Source organism: Uranotaenia lowii, chromosome 2, assembly GCF_029784155.1.
Source record: "Uranotaenia lowii strain MFRU-FL chromosome 2, ASM2978415v1, whole genome shotgun sequence".
NCBI classification, from domain to species: Eukaryota; Metazoa; Arthropoda; class Insecta; order Diptera; family Culicidae; genus Uranotaenia; species Uranotaenia lowii.
The window spans coordinates 427,337,838-427,349,957 of record NC_073692.1 but is presented as its reverse complement, the minus strand read 5'-3'; the positions used below and the strand labels follow the sequence as shown (position 1 = coordinate 427,349,957).

The 12,120-nt window shown below is 35.7% G+C and overlaps 1 protein-coding gene across 2 annotated transcripts in view; it reads left to right on the top strand.

Moving 5' to 3' along the window:
- LOC129745994 (sex peptide receptor) overlaps window positions 1-12,120 on the top strand; it is a 143,896-nt gene that overhangs the window by 24,428 nt on the left and 107,348 nt on the right. The gene's annotated exons all lie outside the window — the stretch shown is intronic.

The window sequence follows — 12,120 nt, the reverse complement described above, 5'->3', positions numbered from 1 at the left end:
ACTTTCCGTGTACACTTACCTTAAATACCTACTTACCTTGGTACTTACCATGAATTCTGTCATACTGGCACCCCTGAAATGAGAAATGTCAAAGTTAGGGAAAAAGATGACACACAATTTTTTTACACTCGTTGTGACAACATCAACCAGTAGAGCCTAGAAAAAAAGTGAACTTTCTGGAGGTGATCCGAACCTGCCCAGTAGAACCCATCCGTCCCGAAGAACCAGCTGTCGGCGTAGGACCACATCGGAGGTGACCGAGAACCACAAGCCGGAACCACAGGTGATTACCAAAACATGATTATTTTGTTTGTTTCTCTCAAAAACTAAACTATGAGTTATTAATGGTCCAAAAGTATAGAATTTTTGGAAAGCAGGTGCAGAAACTTATTTTGGATTTAGTAAAGTATTCCCTTAGTATCATTTACTTATGAATCTGGACTTTTCCATTCCAATGTTCTTTTCCTAACATCATTTTTGTTCCAATCGCCGACAGTAAAACAAACCTTTCTTTTATTTTTTGTAAATAATTTATACGTTTGCATTGAAGTTCTTAAGAAGTTCCTCATGGAACCAAACGTAATAAGTTCTGCATGGAACCGAAAAGTTCGTAAGAAGTTCTTCATGGAACCAAAAAATTCGTAAGAAGTTCGTAACGAAGCACGATAGACCAAAATGAATCCTGGATTTTTCAAGGTACTTGGAACGCACAAGAATGATCTATGCTATTTTTTTAGGTTTTTTATGTTCGTTCAGAAGTCCGATTCAAGCACTTATATTCAATTCTCTCGAGGACCTTCTACTCAGCCAAATGTGAACTTTTAATGCACAGAATTAAGTATCTATGAGACTTGGGTAGCCTTCAAATTTTTTAAGCCAGCGGGTATGACATCAAATCCCGGTCACGGCATACATAGTACACTTTCTATGATTTGGTGGTTTTAGCATTTGTAAGATGCTAGCCATCAAAGATGTACGCTTAGAGGTAAAAAAAAATCTCTTCGAGGAAACATTCAGTTTCATTGAGATCCTATATATTTTTGTGTTCGTGTTTTAAAAAATCATCTAAAAATCAGAAATTCAAAAAATCAAAGGGTTTTTAAAAGTTATAAATTATAAGATATTGGAATAAAAGACAGATTCTAAATGCCCATATCAGGTAAGTTAAATGCCTCTATAAAAAAAAATTATAGATGACCCTTATGATTTTTTTCTGTTTGTTATTGAAACATACAATCTACACTCTAATACCAATCTTACAGTGAAAATAGAAGAGTTGAATACTGATCTGATAAAAATTCATTTGAACAAAACATTTTCATGAAATATAGCCCTATGGCATCCCTGACTATGTTTTAAGCAAAAAACTAGTGATATCTGAAATTTCGTCAAAATTTAACGCTTGACGACTGCTTAACATCAGTTTCTTCCATTTTGAAATAAATAATACGAAAATATTGTAAATGGAACTGAAATATACATAGCTAAAAACATAAATATACGCATTTAGCCCGCCTGTTTTCCCAAATCAACTATTTTGACTACATTAACTATATAATTATTTTTACACAACCGTAAGAGATTTTTTAACAGAAAATTACTCTTACGTTTATAAAACAGATATCCGCTCATGTGCTTATAGTTTTCAGACTTCTAACTATTGGAATATGGGGGAAAATAAGTATTTTCCTTAGTATGCGCATTTAGCTTACCTCGCCCAAATATCAGGTTCTTCAACCTGCTGCTTTAAATTTTTGTATTTTGAATCCAAATTTTTTCTCTGTGTTATCGTTTGAGCGAAGTATAAAAATTTGACGCATCGGATGATCGATAAAGAAATAAACTGTCGGCTGAATCTGCGGAGAAACCTACAAAATTGTGGGAAATTATTTTAGGAATATAAAGAAAAGAGGTCAAAAAGGTCTGTTATGTCAATATAAGTTTCAATTTGATAATTAATTTTCACGGCTTTATCGGAGAATTGTATGTTCTCATAATGGGAACATTTCATTGATAGAAATAATAGATAGAAAGAAATAATGTATAACTAATTTTTATTATTTTTAATCATTTTATGCTCTGGAGCCACTCCGGGGCTTGTGATATAGGTCAGTAGGCAAGTCAGTTGCTTCCTAAGCCGATGTCCGTGAGTTCGAGCCCAAGAGTTAACATCGATCACAGTTGTACCGGATAAGTTTTTCAATTATTGTCCGCCAACTGCACCGTTGGTATAAGTCGCGAATGACATGAACGAAAAATTATGAAACGACTATAATCGAAAAAAAAGCTCTGGAGCCACCATCATAGATATTATGTATTTTATTCTAGAAGTCAGTTTTTCAAAATATCAATTTAATTTAAAAGATAAAATAAATATCAATAATCATACAAAACTGTCCAAAGGTTTTTTTTATAATTTAAGTTTAAAACTAATGTTGCACGATCAATAACATGAGAAAATTTATTTATAAACAATGATTTTTTACTAGACAATTCAAAAGCTTAAGTTTGTGGAAATCGGTTTAGTGGCTTACCAGTTATAGTTGTTTGAAGTTTAAGAACTGAATCTAATAAAGTTTTCCTTTTTCTATATCGTTTATTGTATCATGTGGTTGATACAGGTATTTAATAGAAAATTGGCTGGAAATTCCATTTTTGTTATCACTCTCAGGAGCCACCATAGTTCTTGCATTTTGGAGTTAAAAACTACAGTTTTTTAACTGCACCATTCCACCTAAATGTACAGAAAACGCCTTGCATCATATTCAAGAAAAAATTACAAGAAATATGTTTCATGTATTTCAGATTAACCAGATAGGCACAATTTTACCGTATATTTGGATAGCGGCCGGTGTTGAACCTACACTTTTTCTGATACCTGATAGATCAATATGACTCGAATAAAACTGTTTTAAGTGAATGGAAAAACTTTTTTATAGTCTGAGCCTGAGCTTTTTTTTGTTCTATCCATAAAAACATTTAACATAACTATTACCTAAATAAAATACGTATAATATTCCCTTTTAAGAAAAAATATGTTTGCGAATTCTCGTTACCCGTTAAGGGTTAAAATTGCTTAATGTGAGTATACTGTTTCTTTAAAAATAAAATAATTTATTGAAACCAAATAAAATTTGTAAAAATTATGCAAAACAAATAAAAAATTAATTTGGATATGAACCAAACACTAATTCCAATTTCCAAAAATAATTATCATCAAATAACCATATCTAAAACCATTAGTAAAAAATTGTTGTATAGTTCACTAATCTTTTCAAGCCAATTTTTTTTACCAAATCGTAAACTTCGAGTTACAGTTTTCAATTTTTTTTTCTTCGGATTGAGATAGCTTTGATCAACGATTGATTCCAAAGTACCATTTGAACATCACTTTCTACATTTTTCATGTTCTTGATCCTTAAAATAATTAAAACTATATATATATATGTTTAGGTAATTGATTATATTTTTTTAATTATAGCTTTAAAATGCATTAATTACAATTCTGTGAAATAATTTGTTCAAAATAAACAGTTTGAAATTTTTTTCTTTTGGTTAGAACACACTAAAATGAGCCCAATAAAAATGTTTATATGGATTGAGATAAGCGAATCTTTAGGTTCTCGCACAATGTCTTGCAAGAATTTGTTTTTTTTTCTATTTATTTCGTACTGATCTTTCAAAATGTCATACCTTCTACCCAATGGAATTAAATCACCCTGTAAAATTTTTCACTTCAAAGGCAATATTTTACATAACAGATCATCGGTATCGGAAGCTGGATAAAGTGGCATTTTCCTCTCGATACAGATGCAGCCATCAGCTCAATTTATTCACAAAACAGGATCACAGTATCAAGACTGCCGGAAGTATATGCAAAAAGCAGAAAAAGAAATAAATAAATAAATTGCATTTTGCACACAGTGCACCCGTCAATAATTTTAACGCGACGACCGACGACGCAAGAAATTGGAATATTACGAATGCAAATAGCGTGTGGCTGTAACGGCATTCCGTCAGAGGGACAACATCAAATAAAACTTTACCAGATATTTTCTTTCCTGTTACCCCTTTTTCCGTCTCCCTCACCGATCTGCCGCTTGGATAAACGTTTTGGGAAAATGGTCCGGAAATGGTCTGGGATTCGTGGTCCGGGAATCGAGACGAGAGAGACAGAGAAAGTGAAAGAAAAAACTTTTTCCAGATCGATTGCTCCGATTACCCGGCAAGTATTTTTAAACTTTTTTCATTCAACAACTCCTAGAGAAGCAATATGAACTCGTTCAAACAGAAAGATTTTGTTCAATGGAATAATGGCGGCAAAGTAGATACCCTTCCGGATAACGGGACCATTGTCTGAAATAAGGGAAACGTTAAGGACGTAAACTTTCGAAACAATAACATTTAAAAAAAAATATTAAAAATCAACATGCCAACCAGCTGAGACCAAATCTAATAGAAGTTTTTATGCCACTTTATAAACTGACACTTTCTGTATACTTTTACATATGATGTTCAGCTAGTTTAATATCAGGATGTTCTGGTACTACGATTTTTTTCATAAACTTTGCGTACGCCAATAGAATACATACAGAGGTCTGCATTTGATGAAAATGCACGGCATAACATCCACCCAAATAACGCACCCGTCGTGTTCGATGAATGGTTACATGAAGAGAAGGAAAAAATAAAGTGATGGCAGAATCTGATTCAGCTTGTCTAGTTAGTGCTTCTTGACTAAGTAGGAAAGGAAAGAAAAATATAGCAAAAAAATAGAAGAAAAAAAACAAGTGGCATCAGTTGCATCCACCAACCAACCAAGTAGCTAGCTTCATACTAGATAGGTACATGAACCACTTGGCGGAAAAGCTTTTGCTGGTAGGACGAGCACTGGAATAATAAGCGGATAATCCGAGATCATATCGGAATATTCTACGCAAACTTGCGCCAAGGACCAAGAAACAGTGCAGTTCAGTGGATACCCACTTGCGAGGTTACAATTTCAAGGCTATACACAGGCTGCAGTTTAATGGCGGCTTTTCAGCGCAGATTTGTTTCCTACTTTTTTTTAGTTCCAGTAAAATTAAGCAAAGTCATTTGTGGGTTGTCAGATAAAAATAGATAATATATTTCCCTCCTAGAAAAGACATTTAGAGTTCTTTTATACTTAAAAGGAGTTAAGATTTTACAAATAACTATTTGAATGGTAGCGAAATTTATTAGAATTTCTATTTCGTAGAACATTTTTAGAATGCCAAAATTCTCTAAATAAATCCTTGAGTCTCACAGCCTAAGGAAATATCATAAAGCTCCTGGAGATTATTTTTAACAAAATTCGTGGGACGAACTCATATTTACACAATTTTTCTCGAAAGGCAAGATCTCTCAAGTAAAAAAAAAACCATCTGTGTACTTTCATTGTTAACTAATACGATATCTACATGGTGGCTTCAGAGAGTATTTTTTTTAATTCTAAGATCTTTTCTTTAAACATTCGGTTATATAGCTCTTGATGCAGAAAATTTTGATGCTGAAAAAGGTTAACCATCCTGGTATATTTTTATTCTTTTTTAATTGTGAGAAAAGGAAATAAAATGTTTATCAAATTTGGAGGAAAAGAAAACATTATATTTTTTTTCAGATTTGCCGATTTTTTTACCAAATTACTGGAATGAGGAAGTTCATTTTTTTTAATTAATCATCCTTCTTAAAACGAGATGAACAAATGATGAGGGAAAACGGCCGCTGACCGTTGCGAGGCCAGAGGTCATGAGATCGAATCTCGGTCACGGCATACATAGTACTCTTTCTGTGGGCTGGTGGTGTTAGCATTAGTACAATGCTAGCAATTAAACCCTTGGAAGATGTACGCTTTAGTTTTAAGTAGAATTTAGATTCCTTCAAAGAAACATGAAATTTCACTGAGATTCTATATGTGTGTGTTTGTTTAACAGTTGTTAACAAAGTTAAGAAAAGTACTCTCGACACATTAAAACTTTATCAGTAAAATGCCTAAATAAAATCATTTGTAGATTTAAAATGAAATGAAAGTTGGTAGCCATGTGAAGAGTGATAAATACTCATCCAAGTCAACAAAATATGCAAAAAAAAAAACAAAACCCTAGTATCCACTTAATAAGATATACCTACCGTCAAACTGGGATGCAAAAGCAGGGTTAGATGCAACATTTGTATACCACAATTCTCATTCAAATTTTATTTCAATATACTGTAATAAAGTTATCATTGAATGATAACAAATTGATGATGACATAGTTATTAACATCGTAAAAGAGTTTTTTAATGTTTTTGATTCTCATAAAAAATTTAAAAAATCGAGCAATAGATGTACAATTTCTCATATTTTGCGATGCCGTAAAAAAACTTTACCTAGTATGACGGATTGGCTTAATGATATCACCTACAAATTTTATATTGCTTTCATTATCCTATACCAACACTGTTGGTGTATAAATATTTTTCGGACAATGTCTTTTAAATAAATATTTTTATAATTCAGTTAGCTGTCTGGGGTAAAATGCAACAAAATGGAAATCAGAACTTAATCTCATGAATCGCGTTTCCATATGCTGGATTTGATTGATTTGCATTATGCGTTTGTTAACATTAAAATTTCATCCATCCTTAAAATTTATATTTAAGATAATAGAATATTTTGTAGTAGTTTTTACCCCTGAATGTATGCAGCAAAACATTTTTGATAGAAAAATGTAAAATTTAATTCGAAAAAAAAACAAAACAATTCCTGCAATTGGTGCTTTATGCGTTTATAACGCGAGACGCGATCACGCTTCCTGTGTAAGTAGGTGGCTTAAGCGCCACTTCCTAATGGAAGACCACTCACCCTTTCTTGTGTTGTCCAGCTTTCTGAGACTCAGTCGTGAGTTCCTTTGATTCCCTTATTTAGGGAAGAAGCGGAAGAGTCTCTGAAATAGGATCCGTACTTCGACTCTGTCGAGCCGCCCCGGAAACGAGATAGAGCCAAAGAGTTCTTGGAAAAGAGAGCCAACAGTTGTTCGATTTCAAAGCGAGCAGCCAGGTTTTGTAAGCCTTCGGGCGAGCTCCTACTCCCTATACCCTGTGAAAAAGAAAGTCGTGATTGGATTCGTGATCAATCTCCGCAGTAAATAATTCAAAATGGAGTGGTATCCTACAACGATAGCAAACTACGAACAACGTGAAACCCCCTTCCCAATGTCCCCAATCAATCGATCATTTCGGTTCAAACGGTCTAGGCTGTTATTCCTTTACAATTACATGGTTTTATTACAGATTGAATTGTGTTTTGTGGTTTACATTTGTTTCATGTGTAAGGTCTTATTGATTCAAATTTCTCTCTCTACGTTTCGACCGTTCAAGCATGCTGATGGAGACGCTTGGTGTTTCGTAATTCTCCGAGAACGATCACCGGTAAATGTTCCGGATTTTCCAGTTTTCCACCCCGTGGGTGGCGAAAAGAATGGCTACTTTCCTCGGCTCGCCTGTCCGTTCCCAAATTCCGAATAGTCCGCCGGAAAAACGTGACGGATCTAATCCTTCGCAAACGCAACGTAAAGGCTAAGGTTGCGATGCCTCGAAAATGATACTGTACAGTTTCAATCACTAAAGCGACACGTCGGATTTGTATAAGTACTCATGATTTGTGATTAATGCTTCAGCGGGGTTTGTTTCACGACGAACCTCACTGGTTTTGCTGCCGTGCTTCAACCGTCCAGTATTGGCGTTCAACGATCAGCCCGCTATGGATGAAGCGCTGGTACTGGTGTTGCAGCAAACCACCTTTTTTGGGCTCGGCGCTTCGTAGTTGTGACTGCTGTTAAGATGAAACCGCAAAATGTTAAGCTGGCCGTGTGCTTACAGGGAGCATACTCTTAGCCCCACTGCAACGACAAATGGGTGGTAAAATTAGTCTGGTAATTGTGGTGGCGTGTTGTTGTAGAGTCGATGGTGGACACGTCGCCCGGATGACCTCGTCTACGGGGGCGCCTGGTCAGATGGGTCTTGTCCGTGCTCCTTTCACTGCTACTCGACAGCGGCGAAGATTCCGAAGGTAGCCGCGTCGCCGGCCACAGGCAGGCGTCGCTAGTGCCCGTTACGTCGTGTCGTTGTAGCCGGTGGAGGTTCTAGCACAAAACATAAATTTGTCTCACCTAGGGCCTTTCAAAGTTTCACTTTTACGTACCTCGGATTTTATCACACCTTGCCTTTCTAATACTGGCCACAACCTTTCCCACTACTTTTTCTGTACGGGCTTAACACGTTCGTCGCCACGCTCATTTTGGTTGTTTTACTTGCCGGGCCCAAAGGAAATCTCGGAGCAAGAAAGCAACCAGGGAGAACTCCACTATTTGTAACGTGTGGCTAAACTGAGCGGCTAACTTGAGTGAGAGAGCGTCACATGCTTTTTGATGTGAAGGGGCCTCCCAGGTAATACACTCGTCACCCGAATATGGGTGACGTGGCGACGAACGTGTTAAGAGAGAGAATTGAATTTTAACACGTTCGTCGCCACGCTCATTTTGGTAGTTTTGCTAGCCGGGCCCAAAGAAATTTTCAGAGAGGGAAAGCAAAGAGGGAGAACTCCCATATTTGAAACGTGTTGCGAAGCTGAGCGGTAAACTCAAGTAAGAGAGCGTCACCTGCTTTTTGATGTGACGGGGCCCCCCAGGAAATACACCCGTCTGCCGAATATGGGTGACGTGACGACGAACGTGTTAAGTGGGACACTAAGTTGGGGATGACAAGATGAACTTAAACAATTTACCAATTCAATTAACTATTACGCTGCCGCTGCCGGCAAGTCTGTCCCATATGCAAAAACAACGAACCGAGAAAAACGGCTTTAAAGATTTTTGTAAACTTTCGTGGATTTCTCGGTTGAAACTTTACCTTTTCTTCTTCTTTCTTCACAGATATTAAGATAATTGTTGTAGAATTTCGTCCAATGTGTTTTTGATTTGGAAGTTGTTGATGCGGAGGAGAAAATAATGATGGGACATACATGCGAGTATATTTCGCATGCGGATTAAATATACCCGCAAAGCTGTCCCATATTTGGCTTTTCTTTCATCAGTTTTGATTCTCTCTATCTGCGCTATTTAATTCACTTAACTGGTTGTTTACTGATAAAAATAAGTTTGAAATGATGTTTATGACATGTTTAGATTGTCAAAGATAGTTTATCGTAAGAATTGAGTGGGCTTGTGATATAGCTCAGTTGGCAAGTCTGTTGTCTCCTGAGCCGATGTCCGTGAGTTCGAGCCCAAGAGTAAACATCGAACACAGTTGTACCGGATAAGTTTTTCAATAACGATTCGCCAACTGTAACGTAGATAAAGTCGCGAATGCCATCAAGATGGTAAAACGACTATAATCGAAACAAAAAAAAAAAAAAAAAGTAAGAATTGAGTGGGTCTAAAATAAAATGAATAACAACGTTCCATCAATAAAACAACCTGTACCATCATATTTTGGAAAGTTTTTCGATCGATTGTCTTTTTTAGAAAGACTATAACTACCTTCAAATTAAATTAATGCTGAATCAGAAACAGCAAAGTATCTTAGCTGCAAATATTTGATGAGAAAAATCAATTCAATATGACTGAAGCGTGTGCTACGTGCTACCAGGTACGTATATTTGTTCATAGATTTTATGAAAGTCCAAGCAGCAAGTAACAGCATGACAAAAACCTAAAAAATATGACTTTGTAGCTGACTATTTTCCATGTTTTACAAAGAAATTCAAAAAGCTTCATGCGAAATTTAAAAAAAAAACAGTTTATTGGAATTTACCCATTACTTAGCTTGTAAAAGTTATGGAGAATGTTATTCTTAACTTTACTGTACTGTTTTTTCTAGTCTAACTTTCGCAATTTCAATGAATGCTTATTTTGTCGCACACATTGTATGAATATTTGTAAAATGAACGTAAATTAGAGGAGCAATTTTGAAGCATTCTGTATAAATAGACATATGGGACAGCTTTGCGGGTATATTTCATATGGGACAGACATGACTTGATATTTTTTTCATATATGTTGAGAACAAAGTTATGAAAGTTTTAAGTCTAAATTGAAGAACTAACTGCATTTGAACGATTTTCCAGATAAACTGAAAAATGACAAAATGCATATGGGACAGTCTTGCGAATAGCGGCAGTACGCAAGCTAGTAATTAATCAAACTAAGCGAACTTTCCTCTTCTGATTACGAGTGGTAAGTGAGTAGATGAGCCTCGATAGCCCTTTGACTGCCTGATCAAGTCCGAATTTGAAACCGGAACTACCCGATACGACGTAGTCTGATCGGGAAATTAAACAATTAATTCTTCTTTCCAAGAGGTTTTTTGACTACTTCAATTTAGTGCCCCATCAACCTTAAAACTTTTGATGTACAAGAGGTATGATTATCTGTAGGCATTAAGATTTTAGAAGCCATTGAAGTTGAAAAGTGTTGCATATTGCCCCAGTTGACGGTAATCATTAATTATACAATTATTACCTTTAATTAAATGTAAGATATTTTTGTAAAATTTGAAAAATCATGTACAAATAGCCATTTATGTGCTGAGTTTAATAAAGAATCAATCAATCAATCAATCTACTGTCTACCAAGCATTTCAAGGCCAATGATTTAAGGTGGATAAAGGTCGAACACGAAATTATTGGAACACATTCAACAGTGCATAACTTTTTTACCATTGGGTAAAAATCAACCAAATTTTGCCCACTTTCTCATTGATGTGTTTTATCTACATGCTGTCAAACTCGAAGTCATGTTTTTTGATTCAACGAAAATGGAGATGAACCAACGCGAGTCGAGAGAACAAATTCTTTCCAAACACTTGGAATTTCCTGACCTGTCGCTCTGACAGTTGGGAAAAATGTTGAACATTCACCATTCAACCGTCTTCAGATTGTTAAAGCGCTTCCAGTAGTGGTTGAAGTTCGAGCACGGCAAAGGAGCTGAAAGAAAACCGAGACCGGAGAACAAAAAGACAAAGGGAAAAGTAAAGCGGATGATTAAAGCAAATCCCGACGTCTCAAGCCGGGATTTGGCTAAAAAGATCGGCATGCCGCTGAGCTACATCCAGAACGCAAAAAAGAGAGCTGGACTACATACATACAAGGTACAGAACTTCCCAAACCGCGATAAGCGGCAACAATCGACAGCTAAAACTCGGGCACGGAAACTGTACGAGAAGATGGTGAATAAATATGGCAGCTGTGTGATGGACGACGAAACGTATATTAAAGCCGATTTTAAGCAAATTCCGGGACAGTCAAAGACGAGAAGGACATGTTAAGAAAATGGAAAAAAAAACTTAGAAACTGGTACCGGATGACACAGTAAAGACTTTGATGGAGGGTATCAAGCAAAAACGCGTTCAATTTGACACTCAAGGCTCCATCGATTGATTTTTCTTTTGATTTTTGAAGTAAATATATGTACAAAACTACCCTAAAATTTTGGTTTAATTCTAAACATTATAAGAAAATTGGCATGACATTTTCGGTTTCACAATAGTTTCGTGTTCGCCCTTTAATGTAAGTGTTTGGAAAAAAAAAATCTTTTTATGGAATATCAGTGACTTAAAATATCATGTTGCTAGGACATAATAAGAAAAGCTTTCTGGATAATTAAGTTCAAATACGATGGCAGATTTGGATTTTTCAGAAAACTTCACGTGAAGAATGTATTGTTTCAGGCCCTAAAATTGATTTTTTTTTTATTTTGAGAAGAAATTATCCCATTTTGCGATTTTTCTATCTGCTCTGCTTACACCCGAAGAGTTTCTATGTCTCATGCCTAGAGTTTTCGAGGTACGAGAAATTCACAAGCATGGCGAATGATGATCTTAATTGTGTAATGTTCGTCCAACACTATAAGTATGATCTTGCTGATTTCTTCGTCGTTAAAGCTCTCTCCTGGGCTGTCCGTATGAATCAAATTTGTAAGAAATTCTAAAAATTGCCACATCAAACGTCTGTATTTAGCTTGACTTCCCACTTTCATATGGCTATTCACATTGATAAGCAATAAAATTTAAAAAAAAAAGGTCGTAGTGCAACGGACAGCTGAGATGGAGTTACAAAAATAA